A 6,000-nucleotide genomic window follows, 5' to 3' on the forward strand; every position below is an offset into this window, starting at 1 on the left:
CGATTTGTGCCATGACCTCGCTAAAAAAAAACACACTGCATTTGTACATAAGTTGAACATTATTTTATTTATATGTTTAGTGGTTATAATGGTCCACTTAAGAGATACAGCCTATAGTATTAAGCACTTAACTTTGGTATGGATTATGTTCAAGAAGGCCATTTGGATAAAGCACAGTATCACTTATGTGAATACATATCGAGGAAATGTGTTTCACTTAGGAAAAAGTACAGCAGAGAGTAAAGCTCTGTTTATGAAGCCATTTACAATTATGGAAAGATACAGTAGAAAACATTTTGTTTCCGGTCTTCTTTCCAGAGGCCTGGCACATTTAATGTCCATAGCTTCACTTAAATGAATGTGTTTTTTTCCTTCTAGCATTTTAGATATATTTAAAGCCACTAGTAGGCTCCAAATGTTATATGATAGTCTTTAATGAGACTCTTTTGTCATGTATTAGAGAGGACATAGTGTGTGTTTTGTTTTTTTTTTTCCTCCCTGGAGTAATACAATTGAAGGATTGAAAGAGAGTGCTCTGTGTTTTCTTAATGGTTACTATTTATACACTGGTTTTCTGTTCAGTTCTGTATTACTTCTTACCTGAACTTGGGGAGTTAAGACAGATCAAAGCTGTGCATTGGTCCAGATAAGAAGTGAAAAACGATCAAGAAGTGAGACAGCAGTAAGAGTAGCAATTTGGAGCAACTGAGAGAGGAGTAAGGATTGCGAGATGTCAAATAAGCAATAGCAGAACTCTTATGAACTGTGGAGTAATACTGGGGAATGTGGGCATTAAACCGTGAAGTTGATAAACAGAGATGGACAGGATCAGAAGTTTTTTTTCTCTTTTTTTTTTTTTAACAATTTTAATCTAGTTTTTTAAAAGCAGCTTGTATTAAACTACTTTGATAGGGAAACCTGACTAATGCTTGTCTTGTAACCTCTCATCACATCTCTCAAAGACCTCAATGACTTTGAGAGCTATTCATGATTAGTACAAAGAGTGTTTTAGTGCTAGTTGCAGCATCACAGGGGGTAAGCAGCAAAATTCCAGTTACTTCAATATCATAGAATCACAGAATATCCGAGTTGGAAGGGACCCACGAGGGTCATCAAGTCCAGCTCCTGGGTCCCTAAAGGATGCAGTGTAAAGCAGCTGGATGATTTGATTTCACTTGAACTAGGAAGGAGAAAGGTCACTTCCTTGCCAGATCCTCAGGGGCAGAATTAGTCTTATTGCATAAAATACTTAGAATCATAGAATATCCCAAGTTAATTGTGACAGATTGAGTTGACATCATGTAGGTCTGAGCACAGCAGGCACTCGTGACTGTCAAAGCAGAAAGGCTAAACTTCCAGAATTCTGCTAAAATCTGTTATCTAAAAAGTACTATAAACCCACACATGAAGTAATGCCAGGGCTTGTGAAAGCTGTTCAAAGGTATCTGCTGCATCCCTGTCTTCATGTAGTGTTTTTTCTAACAATAACCTTTGTTACAGGTGGCTTCTTAACTACAGTGTATCTTATTATGAGCATTGTCCAGTTGTGTAAAATTAAACCATTTGTTCTCCCCCAGACTTGGTGATTTTAGGAGATGACCACAGGAAAAATATGTAAATATATTTTAGCTGAGGTTTGCACATTTTTCCGATTGCCTAGTGGTTGTTCTGATCTTGATGCATCTCTAAAACCTTTGTCTACCGTACCCCTCCTCTTTGTGAAATAAGATGCACATTTGTGCAAAAATTATATACATTGTGCATAAGGTGCACAATGATTATGGGACATTTTCAGCTTTTCAAAGGTAAGGGTCCATGTTTACTTAATCACTTAAGTGTAGTCCTGGCTTTAAGCATAGGCATAGCTACTGATTATTACTCAAGTGGTTATAAAGTTTAAAATGTTAGTTTATATATATATGTATATATGTATAAATGAAACTGAATCTGTGGAGTAAAAGACGTTTCTGCTTGTTGTGTATACTCACATATCAGCAGACTCATATGCAAGCTGATCCAAACTGGGTGCCAAGCTGTGCCTTTTTTGTCACCTGGAATATGCAATCTGTGCACCTTAGGTGTATCTTGTCTATTAACTGTCTCTTACATTGTGCCACCCCATTAATATCAGTGGATGTACCCAGCACCGCCCTGGGGCTACATAGAATGTGGAAATTTCTAGTATGTTAATGTTACTCTGTTAACAAAACTGACGTACCAGCTGCTTGCTGGTTTTAGTTTTTTGTTTTGTTTTTCCTTTCAGTAGTCCTTTTAGCTCGCTCTTTCCTTTATCTTGAGTTGAATTTTGTGCAGCGCTTTGTTTGCAGTGGTAACGTTGCTGCCGATGTGGTTTTGATTAAAAACTGATCTTAACTGTAATAGTGAATTCACTGGGTGTGGCTTTGTATAATGACTCCCACGATCGTAACATTTTTCTCCTTTGTCACAGATAGGAGAAAAGCTCTTTCCAGAGAGATGGAGAAGGAATTAATTATACCTCTGCTTCACCCTGTGAGACCAGAAGACGTGGAGTAACTGTAAGCTGCGATTCTCAGGAGACATACTAAGAGTCTCGGGCTCCTTCTCTGCCTGCCCCCCAAGGCCTTAGGGATGAGAAATCTTAGGCTTTATGTTTTTCCCTATGAAATGCTGTCGCGTTAAGGGGCATAGCTGACTAACTGTTATAGGTCTGGTTGGATTCAGGGTACTGAACTACCACAGTCATAGATTCACCAGTAACGTAGCATGCCCTCGCTCTAGTCGCGTTCAATGAGAACTGTCACGGCTAGGAACAATGCAATGAAGGGCAGTTTATTACAGCAACAAGGACACGGGTTCTTTGGATTGCCGGCGATAAAATCACTGTCCGCAAAAGCAAGCGAGCATGCATGAAATACTCAGGTACTCGTCCTGACTATTAACGCGTTAAAAGGCACAAAGGCTCTAGAGATTTCTAAGTTTCCACGGAGACACCTGGTACAACCAAGCATTCAGATTTTATCCCACGACATCCCAATGCGGGGGGAAGAGAGGCTCAGCCTGTCAACTGATCCCAGAAGTCAGAAAGGTATCCTTTGTGATGGTATCTTCCCTAACACCCCTTTCACTTAAGCAAATCTACGTTACCTGCTGATCTGTCCTCTTTAGTGACCAGTGATAGGACCCGCAGGAATGGTGTCAAGCTGCGGCAGGAGAGGTTCAGGCTAGACATCAGGAAGAGGTTCTTCACCGAGAGGGTTGTCGCGCACTGTAACGGTCTCCCCAGGGAAGTAGTCACTGCACCAAGCCTGTCGGAGTTTAAGAAGCGTTTGGACTGTGCACCTAGTCACATGGTCTGAATTTTTGGGTTGACCTGTGTGGTGCTGGGAGTTGGGCTCGATGATCCTTGTGGGTCCCTTCCAACTCGGGATATTCTATGATTCTGTGATTATTTTCTGTCCCTTTTAGGTGGAGCTTGAGTGACTCCAGTCAGGCATATCTTGGTTATGATTGGTAAAAAGTTTTCTTGCTTTCGTTTAAAGGTACAGGGGTCTGAGGAATTCAGAGTGCGCCCTCAGTGAGGGGTGGTCGCACCTTGGAGGTACGGAGCTTTTGGGATGGAGGTGTGTTTTGGTATTATAGTGATGATATAACGAGCAAAAGTTCACTAGAGTACAACATGTTGTCAGAAACATGACATGTCGTTGGCTCAGGGTAGCAAACATGCAGCTTATCGGTCTCAGTGCGCACAAGAGCATCGGGTCCCCATCTTGTCACAGAGCCTATCCGTGGTGTCTCCACTCCGCTCTACGCTCTGTGCCGTTCCTTAGAGTCAGCACACTGAGTTCCCCTAGTGCGATAGCATGTGAAGTTGGACGCCTTGGAAGTCCTGATCCATCCATTCTGAGCAGGAGATTGTGTTTTGATGCGAACATGGAGAAAATTGAAGCTGCAACCTGAGTGGGAAGGACTGTTCCAAGTGCTCCTGACTACTGAGATGACAGAAAGAACGGCTGCGAAAGGGTGGACTCATACCTGGGTAAAAGCATCAGTTAACCCTGATACCTGAGAGACTGCATTAACACAGACCTTTAAGGTTAAAAGTGTTAAAACTATCCATTGTAAACCTTTAACTTCTCCTTAGAAGAATTCTTAATGAATTAATGAGTAAAAGGGATTGAATTACACAGAATTGGAGTGTTTACAGGGAACACTCCCTGGAAGTGGGAGAAGGGGGGGTATTTAATCCCCACGAGAAGAATCCTTATTAGTTTGTGATGTTTATTGTTTTTCTTAATTATTATAGGGGTGTGTATATATATATAGAGAGAGAAATTATGTATTTTAAGTTTACCTTAGTAATACCTATTCTCAGTCGATTAGTCATAGGATAGAGGGAAAAATCAGCATTTCCAATGAATCCGTAACATCACTCGAGTTCTATCTCGAAGTAATTGTTGGATTTGCACGCATGTGCCTAGAACGACTGAAAAGGCCTTGTCCCTGATTGCTATTTCCAGCAGCAAATGTGTCTGGATTCTCTAGATTTCTAAAAATGACAGATCATACTCAGTCCTGGGAAGGAATAGATTTTGAAGTTGAGCTCCCTGCACATAATCCTGGCTACAATATACCGTGTTATCGAAGGTGCCGTTTAAGCAACAGTGATAGAAACTCAGGGGGCGATAGTACTGACCCTGGGTGTGGAACTACCCTAACAGGGAATAATCCATACTGTACCAAATATGGTAGCCACAGGAATGCTAATATACGTAGCGCACACCAGATGCAACATAAGAATCCTGTAACTGGATGGCCTGTCCCAAATGGCAAGGGGTAGTACTGGCTACGTGGCAATAAAGCCAGGAGGGTGTTGCCCCTGGGATGGAAGGGAGCTTGCACCCTGGAGGCAGTAATTCCAAATATAACTATTATTGAAGACCCACAAAGCCAAAGCCCCCTTGAGACCACACGCAGGATTAAGCCAACTCCAGATAATTCTCTAGTAAAATTCTCTAGTATTTCACAGCTTTGCAAGGTGGTTTTTACCTTGGTTAGGGGTGGGTGAATTAGAAAAAGCTATTGTAAATATCTCTGCTATGACTGAAGAACTAGAAAATAAGTTTGATAAGTTTGCAAAAATAGTACTGTAGAATCGAATAGTATTAGATTCATTAATAACCTCATAAGGAGGAGCGTGCACTGTAATTAATGCTAGTTGCTGTATATATGTAGATCAAATGGGACGAATTTGGCTGATATTTGGGGGAAATATTTGGGGGAAAAAAAGTATTTGGGGAAAAAAAAAAAAGAGATCCTACTTAGAGTAGCTCAAGATAACAATTCCTGGGCATTTAGAAACATTTGGGAGGAACTAACTGTGTGGTTACCTGAATAGAATTGGCTCAAACAACTGTTTGTTGGTATTGTAATAGTAATGGCATTGTATATCTATAATCCCCCGTGACATCTGAAGAAGAATATTGCACCTTAATGTTTGAAACCTGTTGGAAAGTTGTGTAAACGCATAAAGCTGTGACTGGCGGTTTGTTTTTTTTTTGTATTTTTTTTTTTTTTTTTTTTTTAGCTCGCACATCAGCGCTGCTCTGGGAAGCTGTGCCTGCCGCTCTGCTTCCGCGCATGCGCGGAGCCGGCCGGCTCGACTGAGGAGGGGGAGCGGGGCGGTGCCGCAGGAACCCTGCCCGCGCTAAAATCGCGGCGCCCGTCTCCGCAGCGGGAGCCGCGCCGGGCTGGCTCTGTACCGGGCTGGGAAGCGAGGGCGGAAGTGGCGTCACGGAGTGACTTCACTGGGGGCAGAAACACTTCCTGATTGGCTGGGAACCCAGGGCGGAAGTGGCGTCAGAGAGTGCCTTCTCTGAGGGCGGAAACAATCTGTGATCGGCTGGGAACCTGAGGGCGGAAGTGGCGTCACGAAGTGCCTTCACTGACGGCGGAAACACTCCCTGAATGGCTGGGAACCTGAGGGCAGAAGTGGCGTCACGGAGTGCCTTAACTGAGAGC

The 6,000-nt window shown here is 42.5% G+C and overlaps 1 long non-coding RNA gene across 1 annotated transcript in view; it reads left to right on the forward strand.

The window, feature by feature from the left end:
* Positions 1 to 5,523, forward strand: part of LOC118257990 (uncharacterized) — a 13,795-nt gene extending 8,272 nt beyond the window's left edge. Inside the window, exon 2 of the long non-coding RNA XR_004781751.2 lies at positions 2,450 to 5,523. This is a non-coding gene — a long non-coding RNA (uncharacterized LOC118257990). The remainder of the gene's footprint in view (positions 1 to 2,449) is intronic.
* The last annotated feature ends 477 nt before the right edge of the window (positions 5,524 to 6,000 follow it).

Source organism: Cygnus atratus, chromosome 9 (genome assembly GCF_013377495.2).
Source record: "Cygnus atratus isolate AKBS03 ecotype Queensland, Australia chromosome 9, CAtr_DNAZoo_HiC_assembly, whole genome shotgun sequence".
Taxonomy (NCBI): domain Eukaryota; kingdom Metazoa; phylum Chordata; class Aves; order Anseriformes; family Anatidae; genus Cygnus; species Cygnus atratus.